General features: G+C 51.2%; 1 protein-coding gene across 1 annotated transcript in view; it reads left to right on the forward strand.

Annotated features, from left to right (window-relative positions):
• RTN4RL1 (reticulon 4 receptor like 1) overlaps nucleotides 1-15,891 on the forward strand; it is a 125,595-nt gene that overhangs the window by 105,810 nt on the left and 3,894 nt on the right. The gene's annotated exons all lie outside the window — the stretch shown is intronic.

A 15,891-nucleotide genomic window follows, 5' to 3' on the forward strand; every position in this document is an offset into this window, starting at 1 on the left:
CTTCTCCCCTAGCCATACCTGCCAGGAATAGAGCATGGCAGGAGGGAGGCACCTGAAATGAAGGAGGAAAGGGCCATCCGATCCGATCTGCGCTCCAGGCTGCCTTCAGGAAGGACAGATGCTTCCTGAGATGGCTGAGACCCCCTCTCCCCCCACCCCCAGCCACACGCCTGTCCTGCTTCCTGTGGTGCCGGCCTTGAGAAGGCGTGAGGGGATGCCCAGGCGGGGGAGTCTGAGATCTGAAATGAGCTTCACGGTATTAGAGGAATATTTGGGGTCCATTTGCTAGACATCCCAATAAAACCTCCCCTTCTATTATTTATTTGGTGTGTACTATGCCTAGGAGCTCTTCACCCCTCTTCTGCCCACAGCCAAGGAATAATAATAATCCCTGACATTTCCATAGCCTCTAAAAGTGTGGGGTTTTTTCGATTACATAGTCTCTTTAATTTTAATTTTTATTGACATCACCTTCATTTCTGAATATACACCCACCCCCTCCCCACCCAGTGAGTCCTCTCTTGTAACAAAGAATGAAAAAAGAAAGGCAGTGAAGGCCTGGGAGTCAGGTAGGGTTCAAATCCTACCACTGGCACCACTGGTTGTGTGACCTTGGGCAAGTCACTCAACTTCTCAGAGACCCAGGAAATACTCTAAGACCACCGTTCTGAAACTTTGCTTGTGTGTTATGGCCTCCTGTAGGTCTGCTGAGACCTACGACCTCTTCTCAGAATGGTCTGAAAAGCATAAAATCCATAGTTACCAAAGAATTCAGTGATACTGAAATGCAGTTAACAACATATGTTTGAAAAAGTTCATGGGCCCCCGAGATTAAGAATCCCTGTTCTGACTCGAACTGACAGCTGATGGCCCTGTGGACAGAGCTCAGGGACTGCAGGCAGGAAGACCTGAGTTCAAGTCCAGCCTAGCTATATGACCCTGGGCAAGTCACTGAGCTTCTGTTTCCTCAATTGTAAAATGGAAATAATCACAGAACTCCCCTCCCAAGGTGATTATGAGGATCAAGAGGTATTTGTAGAGCACTTAACACATTGCCTGGCACATAGTAGGTGCTTCATAAATGCCTATTCCCTGCCCCTTTGCTTGATAGAGGGAGTTCCTCATGAGGGAGCTCCCTACACTGATAAACTCAAAGTCTGGGTTAAAAAACAACAACAAAGAATAAAAAGGAATTAAAGAGAGAGAAGCAAAAGGCAGGTCAGCAAAACTGACCATCACCCCAACCAAGTCAGACAGTATGCAGTGTTACACACCCAGAGGCCCCCACCTCTGAAGTTTTCTCATCTCTTCTCTATTAGCCCTTTATAAGTTCACAAAGCACTTTACAGACAGCTAGGTGGCACAGTGGATACAGCATCGGCCCTGAAGTCAGGAGGACCTGAGTTCAAATCTGGCCTCAGACCAAACACTTGACACTTACTAGCTGTATGACCCTGGGCAAGTCACTTAACCCCAATTGCCAAAAAACAACAACAACAACAACAAAAACCAGTCTTTAACCTCATGATGACTTCGTGAGGTAGGAGCTACCGGTATTATTATTATCTCCATTTTACAGATGAGAAAACTGAGGCCCTGAGAGGTGCCTTGCGTAGGGTTTTACAGTTAATAAAAGTCAGAGGCGGGATTCAAACCAAAGCCTTCCTGACTCCAAACAGGAAGACAGAATTATCCACGCAGGGAGGTACTTACAAATCAACGGATCCTACCCACAGTTTAGGGGCCCAGAGAGCAGCAGCTACTTTCCAAAGGTCCCTCAGCAAGAGTCCGGCAGAGCCAGGTGACCAGACTCTTTGGTAACACCAGGGCTGACCCCTCACTAGGCTGCTTGGCATGAGGATGTCAACTTCAAGGGCTTCCCTTTGGAGGCAGGGAGGTGGGGTAGAGAGCAGAGAGAACGGAAAGGACAAAGCTGGAAAATGCTCCTTTGCTGCCCCCTGCCCTCACCCTCACCCTTGCCCTTGCCCTCACCCAGGCTCTGGGGGTTGGGTCAGCGCCAGAATGAGCAGAGACCTGCAGCTTTCCTAGGGAGGCTTCATCGAGGGCAGGGAGAAGTCGGGAGGGGATGGGGACCACTGAGGCTGGAGAGTGTCGAAGTAGAAGTACCAAGCGGCCCAGGCGCCAGCCGTTCTCTGTAGCTAGCTGGGAAGCACTGGACAGGCCTGATCCGATTAGCAGAGAGCATTTCACCACTGAGATCTATTCTATTAGCATCGATTGGCTTAGAAAAAAGCCTTCAGTTAACCCAGCGGGGCAGCCCCGTCCCAGCTGAGGGGGGAGGCCGGGGCTGAGAGAGGCCCACGGATGACCAAGGCAGCGACCTAGGCAGCCGGCTAACAGAGGCCTCAGGGCGTAAAAGCCGGCAGGTAACTGGAGGACAGAAAGGGGGACAGCCAGTGGAAACTCCGTTCTCCCCAGCCACCGGCCCTGACCCCACCTTGACTGTCTTTGTCCTTTCCCAATTTTTTTTATTGCTATCTTTTATTTTTACATCGCCTTTATTGCTAAATGCACCCCTTCTCCCTCCCCTCCCCACTGAGCCTATAGCAGAGAATCACCAACTAACACAACAGTCTGACAGCATATGCAGCTCTCCTCACCCGTAGGCCCCCACTTCTTCAACGAGTGGAGGTACATTTATTTCTCTTTCCTATGGCCTGCCTGTGTTTTGGTTGAATTCAATCCAATGGGCATTTATGAACCAAGTACTGTGCAAAGCCAAAAATAAAAGGAACAGAAGTGGTCCCTGCCTTGAAGGAAGTTACGTTCCCCTGGTATCACTTTCGGTAAAGCCTGGTCACAGTATTGGACAGGCTAATTCAGAATTTTTTCAGCACCTGCCAAGCCTCCAGTTAAATGTAAGCTCCTTGAGGGCAGGCAGGGACTATTTCATGTTGCCTGGCACTTAGTAGGTGGTTGTCGAATCTCGAAAAGGGTCAAGGTGGCTACTTTGGATGGGAACCAGAGTTCGGGCCCTCTGGAGAGGCCTCTGGTAAGGAAGTGGCTGTTGGGTGAAGGAAGGCGGGGAATCTAAGAGGTGGAGATGAGGAGGGCGTATGCGGTAGGCACGGGGACCAGCCTGAGCAAAGGCCCAGAGATATGGCGGTGATGGCGATGGAGCGTGGGTGGGCGCCAGCTACGGCCCGTACGTGGGTGGTGGTGATGCTGCTGGTGGGGGCACGGGGAGTAACCTGTGAGTCCCATGATGAGGTATCAGTGATAGGTTACCGATCAGCAAAGTTCCAGCCATTGAGTCAGAGGAAGGTGGAGATTGGCAGGAGGCCAGAAGGCTTGGGGCCACTGACAATTGGCTGTTCTCCTGGTAGAAAGAGGCTATTCCTGACTCACCGGCAGCAGCTGAGCTGTCTCAGCTCTGCTGGGGATGGGCCATACCGATTCATCTACATCCCCCAGGGCAGCATGGTGCAAAGACCAATGCATTTGAGTAAGACCCAGCTCAGCCACCCACTACCCACAAGGCCTTGGCTAAGTCCTTGCCATTCTCTGGGTCTCAGTTTCCACCCCTGTAAAACAAGTGTTAGAGTAGAGGACCAAAATTCTTGCCCCATTTCCCTTTGAGCACAGGCAGAAGTGGACTCCATTTTTCTCTGGCCGAGATGGATGATTGACTTACAATCCATGGAGTCCATCCAGACTGAGTTAGCAGCCTGCTCTCAGAGCCTCGGGCTGAGTGGAGTTCACAGCACAGGCTGAGCTAAGACAGATTAGCAAGGAAGATGCTATGATTGAAGACAGCGACCACAGAATCTAGGCTCATCCTCAGGCTGGGAGAGGGCCTTTGGGAAGGACAGGGGCTGGGAGGTCCAGAGGGAAAGCGGGCCAGCCACAGAATGCACAAAATTTCACCGTCAGGGGGGACATTGGGGCCAGCTTGACCAACTCATACCCCAAGAAGGCATGTCAACACACCGGACAAATGGTTATCCAGTCTGTGCTTGGAGACTTGCAGTGGTGGGGAGCTCACTACCTCCCCAGGCAGCATCCCAGTCCATGAACGTTTCTTAAGTGCTTATAATGTGCCAGGCACTGTGCTAATTACTAAGGCATGAGACAGTCCCTGCCTTCAGGGAGCTCACAATCTAATGAGGGAAGAGAACACCTAAAAATAAGGTGAAGAGGAAGGTTACCCAGAGCAGGGGCATAGAGGGAACCAATCTGAGGAGGTGAGAGTTTCTGAGTTGATTTCATCTTGCAAAATGATGAGTTTATGGAGGTGCTGAAGTCCAGCAGAGCAGCCTGGCTGGGAAATGATGAGAAGACTCCTTCAGTGGTGCAGGATCTGGGAGGAGAGGGAAGGAAGGAGGGGACCCGAGGGCAGTGGGGTGCTGAGGAGGGCTCTGGCGGTGCAGAGTTGATTTCATCTTGCAGCTCATGCAGGAATGATGGCAGATGCAAAGGCAGATGCTCGTCCCCCAAATGGAACAGCTTGAGGAGTGGGGGTGGAGAGGACTAGAATATGGCAGTCCTGGTGTGCCCAGATGTTAGGGGGGTTTTATTTGGGGGGTGGTAAATGAAACTTAATTTCCCAAAGTAGCTTATAGCCTTGGGGAGTTGCTGGGGGACACTGACTTGCCCAAGGTCACACAGCCAGGAGTGTCTTACCTGGGACGTGATCATCTCTCACTTCCCTATGCTTATCTCTCCTACCACCCTCATGTTTCTCCTCCATCCTCTCTCGTACCTGTCTCCTCCCCCGACCCGCCAGTCTTCTTTTCTCTTCCCTTCTGTGTCCCACCTGTTCAGTTGTTTTGGACACTTCATGAATTCAGGCCCTGGAGCTCTATTCACTGCTCCACCTAGCTGCCCCACGTCAGGAGGACTCCTCTTCCCGAGCTCAAATCCAACCTCAGACACTCACTAGCTGTGTGACCCTTGGGCAAGTCACTTCACCCTGTCTGCCTCAGTTTCCTCATCTGTGAAATAATCTGGAGAAAGAAATGGCAAACCACTCCAGTATTTTTGCCAAGAAAACTCCACATGGGGTCAGGAAGGGTCGGACACGACTGAACGGCCAAATCCCATCTCCTTTCTTTCCTCTGTCTCCTACTTCATGAGTTCCCCACTCCCTTCAGCAGCTGTGTGTCACCCCACCAAGCCACGTCTAGAGGCCTTGGGGAGGAGGAGGAAGCGGAAGGGATCTGGAAACAGGAACCACCCCCCATCCCCTCTGCCAAAGGCTCAGCCTTCTTCTTCCTCCTCAGCCACAGAATATCTGGTCCCTGCTTCACACTGGGTAATTACGAGGAAGCTTAGTACAGGCAGCTTTAAAAAAAAAAATCCGACACTTGGATTTTCAGCCAGAGCACCCGGACCTAGGGCAAGTTACTTCTGACTGGGCCTCAGTTTCCTCATCTGTAAAATGAGGGTCTCTAAGTTCCCTTCCAGCCTCTCCCCTATCTCAATCAACAAGCAGCCATTAATGAACGATTACGTACCAGGCCCTGTGCTAAGTGCTGGGGAGATAGAGACAAAACCATACGCTCTATGGGGAAAACACAGCTACAAATACGGGCAGGGGAGGAAGGTGGCGCCAGAGCCGAGCTCCCAAGGAAGCTGGGGATTCTGTGAGGCAGAGTGAGGAGGGAGGGCATGCTAGGCATGGGGGACAGCCTGGGCAAAGGTGCAGAGATGGGAAATGGACTGTTGTGCTCGAGGAAAAACAGAAGGACAGTTTGGCTGGACTAAAGCCTAGAGAAAGGGAAATCACGTATAGAAAGTCTGCAAAGGTATGTTGGATCCAGGCTGCCAAGGGCTCTGCGTGCCAAACACAGGAGTTTGGACGGAATCCTAGAGGTAATGGGAGCTACCAGAGATACAAGGATGATGGAGGGAGCTTTAGAGAGAAGCTGCTGAGTGAATTAGCTAAAGGCAGACAATTGGGTTTATGTGGAATCGTGAAGGCTCAGAGGTAATGACTGATTGGTCCACGAGGTCAGGCAATCAGTCATTTGTGCGTGCTCCCCCGGGACCCACCACTGTTCCAGGTACAAGAGGATGATGGAGCACAGGCCCCGACCTCCAAGATGTTCCAGCCTCCTCCGCTTGGCACTTGAGGCCTGTCACAATCCGGTTCCAGGAACCTTTCTAAACACAATACACATTACTCCCTGTGGTCCAGTCAGACTGGTCTTCTTGTCGCTTCTACATGATTTTCCATCTCCTAATCGCCAGGCCTTTGTACAGGCTGGGCCTCATGCCAGGAATGCTTTCCTTCCTTATCTTCCCTCTTAGAATTCCCAGCATCCTTCAGATCATAAGCTCAAGGGTCACCTCTTTTGCACAAGCTTTTCTGGCTCTCCTTCCACCAAATTGCCCTTTATTTACCCAGTATTTATTTTATTTACCTGTGTGCCCTGATAGAATGTAAGCTCCATGAGGGTAGGGCCAATGTCATTTCTGTCTTTGTATCCCTGGTGCATAGCACACAGTAGGTGCTTAATCAATACTTGTTGATTGATTGTGGCAGACGAGAGTCACACACAGAAAATGCTGAGAACAGTACAAGATGATGGAGAACCAAAGGCCAGAATGAGGAGCAGCCTGAGCAGTCCAGGCCCAGACTGGCCCTTGTCTGAAGGCTGCTCACACAGGACTGTTGGCCAGGGTGGCCTGCCCATCAGAGAGAGGGACTGGGAAGGCCCCGGGCCTGAGGCTGGGGAGGAGGGGGCAGGGCCTCTCTCTCTCTCTCTCTCTCTCTCTCTCTCTCTCTCTCTCTCTCTCTCTCTCTCTCTCTCTCTCTCTCTCTCTTTCAACCAGTTGATGAAAGACTCCCTGTTTAAAAGCCTTTCATGTGGCAAGCTCAAATGATGAAAAGCTTGGGTGTTGGGGGGAATGACAAAAGTGCTTCAGGCTTTGGGAGAGCAGCAGGTGCCTCCCGGAGAGAAAGAGTATTAACTGGGGATCTGCAGGGAAGAGACTGGGGAGCTTGACAAGATGGAAGCAGTGCTGGATTCTGACTCAAAGGGCCTGGATTCAAATCCTTCCTCTGCCAATTACTACCTTGATGACTTTGGGCCTCAGTTTCCTCCCCTGTGAAATAAGGAGTTTGGACAAGATGGCCTCTACCCTGGGCAGATCACTGAACCTCATTTTTCTCATCTAGAAAATGGGGATACCAGTCAGAGGACCTACCTCCCTGGGTTACCATGAGGGTCAAAGGAGATAATTGTAAAACACTTTGCAAACTTCAAAGTGCTATATAAATATTTGCTATTATCATATGTACATTCTGTTTTCCTCCAAGGGAAGAAAGCACCAACCTGCAGGAGGGTGCAGTGGGGGACTGTTTCCCTGTCTCTTTGTATCCCCTGCACGCTAGCACATTAACATGGTGTCAGACAGAGAAAGTGCTAAATAAGTGCTTACTCATTTCTTGCTAGCCAAGCCTGGGGCTCCAGGGCTGGGAAACAGAAGTAACCCTGCCTTCCTCTTCTTTGAGGGGCTTCCCCAAAGAACTGTATCCCGTTTGTCACCCAGCTTTACAGGAATCATCACCCCTATCTCTGTGCCCTTCAAGGTTTTGCAAAATGCTTTACATGAGGCCCATTTTACAGGTGAGGAAACTGAGCCTCAGGATGGCCTGGCTCATGTTAGAGGGAGGACCCAAACTGACATCTCCCTGATTCCAAGTCCAAGAAAATCACCTCTCTAGTCCAGCTCCCTTGTTTTTCAAAAGGAGGAAACTGAGTCCCACAGAGCTTTAACAGCAACTTCGGGCCACACTGATAATACAACACCAGACGCAAGATTCAAACCCAGGTCTTTCTGTGCCCCCTTTGCCACTTTTGTACCTTATGGAGTCTGGAGTCTATTGGCTCCGTGGGTGATGGGGGTGGCTGTGGCAGCTTCTCCAGGGGACCTGCTCTTTCCCCTAGGATCCTGCAGTCTAGGGAGAAGGCAGCAGGACCCGTCATCTTCGCCCAGTAGAATATAGATCTATCTCTATCTCTATCTCTATCTATATATCTCTATTTCTATCTCTAGATCTATTCTCTAGCTGTCTGTCTGTCTGCCTCTCTAGTTGCCAAGCTCTCTGCCTGTCTGTCCATCTATCTGTCTCTCCGTCTATCTATCTATCTGTCTGTCTGCTTATCTGTCTCTTTCTCCCTGTCTGTTTGCCTGTTTCTATCTGTCTGTCTCTATCTGTCCATCTGTATCTATCTGTCCACCTGTCTGCCTACCTGTCTCTGTCTGTCTCTGTCTGTCTGTCTGTCCATCTGTCTATCTATCTCTCCATCTTGGTACAAGGAGTGCCTCAGATAAGCCCACCATCTTGCCAAGCAGGGGGAGTCTGGGCAGGGACCCAGCAGAGATCAGGGCAGGAGGAGGTAAGAAAGGGGTGGGCAAGTTCTCGAGGGGGGTGGGAAGGATGCCCTTTGTTCGATGGGGGCAACAAAGAGAGGAGGCCCACACGGGATACGCCGCGGGAGGGAGGACTCTTTGCTTTGGGCAGTGGAGGGGGAAGCGTGAAAGCTCACCTCTCCAAGGTTAGTGATTTAAAGCAGGTAAAATGTTTGCACGCTAATCAGACGGGTCAACACAGCCACGGCTAGTATGTTTATTATCGGATTTAAAGCTGGCCGAGACCGGAGGCCTTCTGGGCCAACCCCTTCATTTTACGGGTGAGGAAACTGCAGCCTCACATGGAGAGAGAACTTCTCCAAGGTCACTTGTGGGTAAGAGGCAGAGTGGGAATTCGAACCCATCTCCTCTGACTCCAAATCCAGGGTTCTGTCCACTGCCTTTCCGTTGAAAGACACAGACATGCAAGCCCCTGTGGCTGCCGGTGCTGGCCCAGGGTAGCCCAGCCCCTCTGGAAACAAATCCAGTTGGACTGGGGGTCAGAAGATGTGGTTTTCCAGACTAGCTCTTCGATTTCCTGCCTGGGCAAGTCACTTTGGGCTGACTCTGGGCCTCAGTTTCTTCATCTGTAAAATGTACTTGATCTCTCAGGAGGCTTCTTGCTCTAATTCACGATCCCACGATCTCCTCTGGCCACGTGTCTTGTTGAAGGAGAGCCAGGTCGGGGTAGGACTCATACTCCTGATTTCGGTCATCTACAGTGGGAAGCAGCGTGGCACCGTGACTTTGGAGCCAGAGGATCTGGGTTTGAACCTGGGCCCTGCCACTGACCTCCCTGACCCTGGGCAAGGGTCCTCACCTCTCGAGGTGTGTTTCCTCCCCTGTAAAATGGGGGGGAGGACTAGATGACCTCTGAGTCCCTTCTGGCCCTGCGTCCACAATCCTCGATGGAGGAGCTGACGGATTGTAGACGTGGCGGACCTCAGAGGCCATCACGCAGCCAGGCCTCACACAGCCATCTACTCCATATTTTCCCTGATAGGACAAAACTACTTGCCCCTCTCCTCATTACCTTGATCCTTGGTTCCTGCCCTTCCTTCCACCTAGAACATCCCCACCTCTTCCCATTCTCTGTGTCCTTCAAGGCCTGTCTGTGCACTCTGAGGACAGAGGGATGGATGCTACAGATGATATGAGCTTGGTGTCCAGAAAGGGAGATGAGGGTGTGTGTGTGTGTGTGTGTGTGTGTGTGTGTGTGTGTGTGTGACAGACAGAGACTGAGACAGAGGCAGAAACAGAGGAGAGTGACAAAAAAGACAGAGATAGAGACAGAAAGAAGAGAGAGACAAAAAGAGAGAGAGAAGAGAGACAGATAGACAGAGATGAGAGACAGAGAGACACTTCCTCCACCAAAGGGCTGGAGGTGAGCCTGAGCTCTGGGAGGGAGGCTGGGCCAGCAGAGCATGAGTCCTGGCGGCTCCTAATAATAACTGGTGCTGATAGAGAACTACAAAGTCCGCCAGCTCTTTGCCTGCATCATCTCATTGGAGCATCACATCATTAGATGCTGTTCCACGCAGTGTAGTGAGGCTTGGATCTGGAGTCCCAGGACCTGGGTTCGAATCTCAGCTTGGCCACTCATTACTTGGGTGACTTGATTATTTCACTGTCCCAGACCTCGGATTCCTTCGCTGTAAAATGAAAGGGTGACACCAGATCCCATTTCTCTATCTATGATCCTTTGGCGTCTGTTTTGAGGAATATTAAGAGGAAACTGAGACTCAGAGGCAAGATGGCACCTGGGTCTTCCTGATTCCAAATCCCTGTTGATTCAGGAAAGCATTTATTAAATGACTCCTATGTGCCTGGCATTGTGCTGGATATGGACCTGAAGTTAGGAAGACCTGAGTTCAAATCCTACCTCGGAAACTTACCGTGTGACCCTGATCAAGTCACTTAACCTCTATTTGCCTCAATTTCTTCATCCATAAAATGGGGCTAAAGTCTAAGGGAGTCCCGATTCCTCTCTGGGGCTGGACTTTTATGTCCTTAGGGATACTGGGATGCTGAGCCAGCAGCTCAAGACTTGGCACCAGGACCAGTCAAGTTTTGGCTCCCCCGCCTTTTAGGGGGAAAATAAATAAACCTACCTGCACGGCAGAGGCCTGCCTCGGAAGACATTGTTTCTACCACAGGGGCGACTCAACATATTCACGGGTAAGTTCACAATCTGTACAAGAGAAATACAGAGTGATCTGGGGAGGGACATTCAACTGCGGAAATCAGGAATGGCTTCTTGGAAGAAGTGATCCTTAGCTGAGCCTGTTGGCAGGGACTGGAGGCTGGGAGAGGGAGAAACTGCCAGGCACGGGGCCACAGCCCATGCAAAGACACTGAGACCAGAGAAGGAGTGTTCTCTACAGGGAACAGTGGATAGGCCCATTTGGCTGGAAGATTGAGTGTAGGAAGGAAGAGTGATATGTAAATTCTCTTGGAAAGACAGGTTGGAGCCAACTTGTGAAAGGTTTTACATGCCAGGCACAGGCGTTCCTATCTTATTCTTTAAAGGCCACAGGGAGCCATTGACGCTACTTGAGCGGACCGGTGACCTGTCAAACCAGCCTTTAGGGGTGTAGGTTTGGATAAATAAGGGAAAGGTAAACCTGGGACCTTAGGGAATTATCCTGGACCCCAGATCACCAGCTATCTGACCCTGGGCAGGTCATTCACCCTTCCAAGTCTCAGTTCCCTCACTTGCAAAATGGGAGTGATTATCCTGGTCCATCTCAGGAGGTTAGTAGCTTTTAAAAAAAACCTTCCAAATTCTAAGGCTTGCAAAGCATTTTATAAAAGTTTTCATTGTTCACATTCGGGGTTTTCTTGGCAGAGATACTGGAGTGGTTTGCCATTTCCTTCTCCAGCTCATTTGACAGATGAGGAAACTGAAGCAAGGAGGGTGAAGTGACTTGCCCAAGGTCACACAGTAAGTGTCAGAGGCAGCATTTGAACTTCCATCTCTCTGTCCAGCTCTGCCACCTAGGACAGGTACTGTTGGGGCCTTTTTTGTCCTCAGTGCTTAGCACAAAGTCTGCTACATAGTAAACATTCGATAAACGCTTGTTAATTGATTGTTCTGTAAAAAAGTTTTATTGGGCAGATGGATGAATGACTGAAAGAATGAAAAAGCATGTATTGTGTTCACACTCACCAAGCTCTCTATTTAGCACCAGGCACATAAATATAAAATGGAAGCCAACCCCTGCCTTATGGGGGAAAACCGTAGTGACCAGGAAAGGAGGGCCTGTTTGGTCCAGAAAGTCACCGGGGTGATGGAAGCCACTGGAAGCGGGTTGACACACCCTACCCAAGAACAAAGGCAGAGCTGGGGTGGGGAGAGGAGGCTTTTGTGGAAAGAAGGGCTCCACCATTTCTGAGGTCCTTCCAGCCCAAACAGATTCTGAGTTTATTAGACTATGAACCGGAAGAGAGCAGAGACTCTCTTCTCTATTAAGAGGAAACTGAGACTCAGAGGCAAGATGGCTCCTGGGTCTTCCTGATTCCAAATCCCTGTTGATTCAGTAAAGCATTTTTTAATGACTCCTCTCTAATCTTTTCTCCCCCCAGTGCCTAGCACTGTGTTCTCCCTATGAGAAGTGCTTGCGTGTGCCGCTCAGTGAATTGATTTGAGTGTGTTTGTGGTGAAGGAGGTTTGAGCTCAGTGAACACTTCCTCATTCACAGTTGCCCCAGAGTGGATAGACTGCCTCAAGATGTAATTAGCTGCCTATTACTGGAGGTCTCCAAGCAAAGGCCATGGGGGACAAGTCATGGGGAAATCTTGCAAAGGGGACTGAGGTTTATTCCGTGCTTGGAATAGATGACCTTGAAACTCACTTTCAGTTGTGTCCCGGGAGACAGCAACGTGGGATTTGGTGTCAAGCGATATGGATTCAAATTCTGACTCTGCTTTGCGATTTGCCAAGCTCTCTGTGTGCGAGTGGGTGCCAATCCGGGCTGTGTGAGCTTGGGTACACCGCTGGCCCTCCCCGGGCCTCAGTTTCCTCAGTTGTAAAATGAGGGGTTTGGGTGAAGTGATCTCCAAGGCCCCTCCCAGCTCAAAAGGAATTGAGGGGGAGGGCAGGAGCAGCCCTTCCTGGTCCCCCACCCGCTAGATCTCTTTCCTCCTCCCGCCCCATCCGGTCCCCGTACTGACTGCCCACTGAAAGGCCGGCGCATCGGAGGGGTCTGGGGCCCAGGCGTGAGGTGGGTGCGCAGCTCCCCCAGCTTCCCAAAGCTGAAAGCTGGCCGCCTTAACCCGATTATGCACAAAGCCAATGATCTGCGATGATTTTTATGGGCTGGAAACGTTCTGTTGGCGGGAGCGGGGGATGGCGGGCGGGGGGAGGGGGACGGGAAGCAGCTGTCACTCTCCGGGAGCCCATAACTCCCAACAGCTGGGAGCTGTCACCTATTTACGAGCCCGTTTGCAGCAAACGAGGGGGGCGGCAGCGGGAGCAGAGAGGCCCGCAGCGGAGGGCAGGGCCTGGAGCCGGCCGAGCAGAGGAGGGAAGGAGGCAGGGAGGGCAGGAAGAAAGGAGAGAGGGAAGGAGGGCAGGATGGAGGGAAGGAGGGCAGGATGGAGGGAAGGAAGGAGGGAAGGCAGGAAGAAAGGAGAGAGGGAAGGAGGGAGGGAGGGAGGGCAGGATGGAGGGAAAGAAGGAGGGAAGGCAGGAAAAAAGGATGGATGGAAGGAGGGCAGGAAGAAAGGAGAGAGGGAAGGAGGGAAGGATGGAAGGAAGGATGGAGGGAAGGAGGGCAGGATGGAGAGGAGGGAAGGATGGAAGGATGGAGGGAGGGCAGGAAGAAAGGAGAGAGGAAAGGAGGGAAGGATGGAAGGAAGGATGGAGGGAAGGAGGGAAGGAAGGAAGGAAAGCAGGAAGAAATGATGGATGGAAGGAGGGCAGGATAGAGGGAAGGAGAGAAGGAGAAAAAGATGGAAGAAGGGAGGGGAGAGAGCACTAAGGCTTGACCTGTCCCCCACCCCTGCTCACATACACCTTCCAGGCTTTGGGGGTTTGAACCTCCCTAGGGAGGTCACCATGCTTGATGGGAGCCCCAGAGAGCCCAGGAAGAGAAAGGAAGGTGAGGGGTAGGGGTGGAGAGTGCCGCTCCTCACCCTCACTCGCTCAACACCTTCCACCCAAGGAGAGTGGGAGGGTGATTTTCAGAAGTAGGAGGGACACCAGGGAGAACCTCATGTGGGGGCTCCCCAGTATGTCTTAAGTACTCAGATCCCTAGCTCTGTGCCTTGGACATGGGGGGGAAGGGGGAGAGGGACCCGAAGGCTTTTTGAGAGTCTCTCCTTCCCCCCTTCCCCCAGTTTAGGCTATGGATAGTATCATCAGGCACCAGGGGTAAGCAAAGAGGCAGCCTTCCTGAGTGAACTCCTTGGAGAAGGAGGGAAGACAAGCAGAAACCCACGTTAACGGCGACTTTCCATAACGTCTCCATTCCACCCACCTAGGGAAACCTAGTCCTGATTCTGATCTCAACTGGCTGTGTTGCCCTGCGCACGCTTACCTTGCCTCAGAGAAGGTGCCGACTTGTACTGGGAGTGGGAGTTCACTATTTCTGTGAAGTTCCTTCCCATTCCCTTCTATAAATGCACATTTTTAAAATGTCATAAAACTTGGAGGGAGGCAGTGTGGGGTAGGTACAGAGAACTAGATTTGGAGTCGGGAAGACCTGTGCTCAAGGCAGTTAGTCATTCATTCATTCATTCATTCAACATTTATTAGGCACCAAAGAATTGCCAGAAGTGTGGTTGGCACTGCAGAGACAGACAAAAACTAGAGCCCCAGTGGAACTAGCACATACATATATAGGCATAGACCTGTTCCTTGGTAGAGAGACCTCCCAGGTGAGGAAACTCCCTTCACCAATGCAGGTTAACACCCACTCTGAGGACTAAGAGAGGACCGGTTTCACGGTCAGTATGTGTCTGACCCTGGACTTAACAAAGTTCTTCCTGGTTCCAAGGCCAGCTCTTCACCCCTCATATACAAAATAGACATACAGCAGACATAAATAAAGCGGTTTCAGTGGGAGAAGCCCAATTAGCATGAAGGATGGGGAATCTGCACCCTTTGGGAGGCAGAATTTGAGTTGAGCCTTGAAGGAGGCCCAAAAGTGGAGGTGGGGAGGGAGGGAGGGAGTTCCAGGCATTCGGGCAGTTCCATGAAGGAGACGGCACATCTTGGAGGGAGAATGGCCAGTTCATTTGGAATGCAGTGCCCATGGACAGTCTAAAGACCCTCTTGGTGTGCCAGGCAATTCTATAGGATTATGAAGTTACAGACGGCTCGGCTGCCTGTCTGCATTGGTGGAGGGGGTTTCCATACTGGAATTTCATCTACACCGGTGAAATCTCAGATCTGGACCTAAACTCCAATCATGGTATTTGTCTTATGATAAATCAAGATGAGCGGTAAATAGAGAGCTCCACACTGGAATCAGTCAGGGAAGAGTCAGGTCTTGCCACAGCCTGGCTCCAAGGACTCAATAAACCCAGGGGGTTTCTCATCAGTTTTCTCATCTATGAAATCGAGATGGATAGACTGTGTCCAGGCTGGCTCCCCAGGCTGCTGACAGAAAGGCTTTTGTAACCTCTGACCAGCCATCTAAAGTATGAGCTGTAGTCATTATTATTTGTGCTGGGGTGGGGGTAGAAGAGGGTGAGACAAAGGTTCTGAAATCCACCCCTTCCCCCTAAAGCTGCCTAACAAGGAAATTCTGTGGAGAGAAAGAACCCTCCTTCATTAAGAATGTAACAGGAGGAGATCTCCACTTACCATAACGGCTGATCCACCCTGGAAAGTAGCAGGTAATGACGAACATTTGTAATGAGGCCGGTCTAATAATGAGCGTAGGGCTATTATCAGACCACAGGCTGGACACATCCGAAAATAAATTATTTTAAGGATCCATTAACGAATGCCTAATTAATGCCCAATTAGAGAAAGAACTACAGAGGAAGTGCTCTGGACAGGGGCAAGTGCTCACCACAGCCAGGGCCGGCAAGAAGGCTGAGCATCAGGGGAAATGGAGCTGGGAGTAGGGACTGCTAACGGTCAGGGAGCATGGGGTGAGTGTAAGAAGGGAAAACAAAGGCGAGGATGAGGAGGGGAAAGTGGACCACGGGGAGCAGAGAGACAGCAGCTGTTTGTGAGGGTCAGCCACCATTTATCGCTGCTACCGGGAAGCGCCCCCCCAGCGGTAAGCTGGGGCTGGTGTTCCAGGAAAGTTCCCCTATGATATTTTCTGGCCCTTTGACATTCTTCTCCTGAGATAGGTGTGGCCAAAGTGAGGCCTCTGGCCTAGCCAGGGGACTGAGAGTCAGTGTGGAGGAAGAGGAGCTCCTCCCAGACTTGGGAGTCATTTGGACCAGCAGCTCCAGCTCTGAGGGCCTTGGCCTATTTATCACAAGGCCCCCCCCCCCCCCCCCGCTCTCCTCCAACCCCCCCTAATGTTGGTGTGGATGAGACTTCGT

Source organism: Phascolarctos cinereus, unplaced genomic scaffold (genome assembly GCF_003287225.1).
Source record: "Phascolarctos cinereus isolate Bilbo 61053 unplaced genomic scaffold, phaCin_HiC Scaffold_5;HRSCAF=322, whole genome shotgun sequence".
In the NCBI taxonomy this organism is placed as follows: domain Eukaryota; kingdom Metazoa; phylum Chordata; class Mammalia; order Diprotodontia; family Phascolarctidae; genus Phascolarctos; species Phascolarctos cinereus.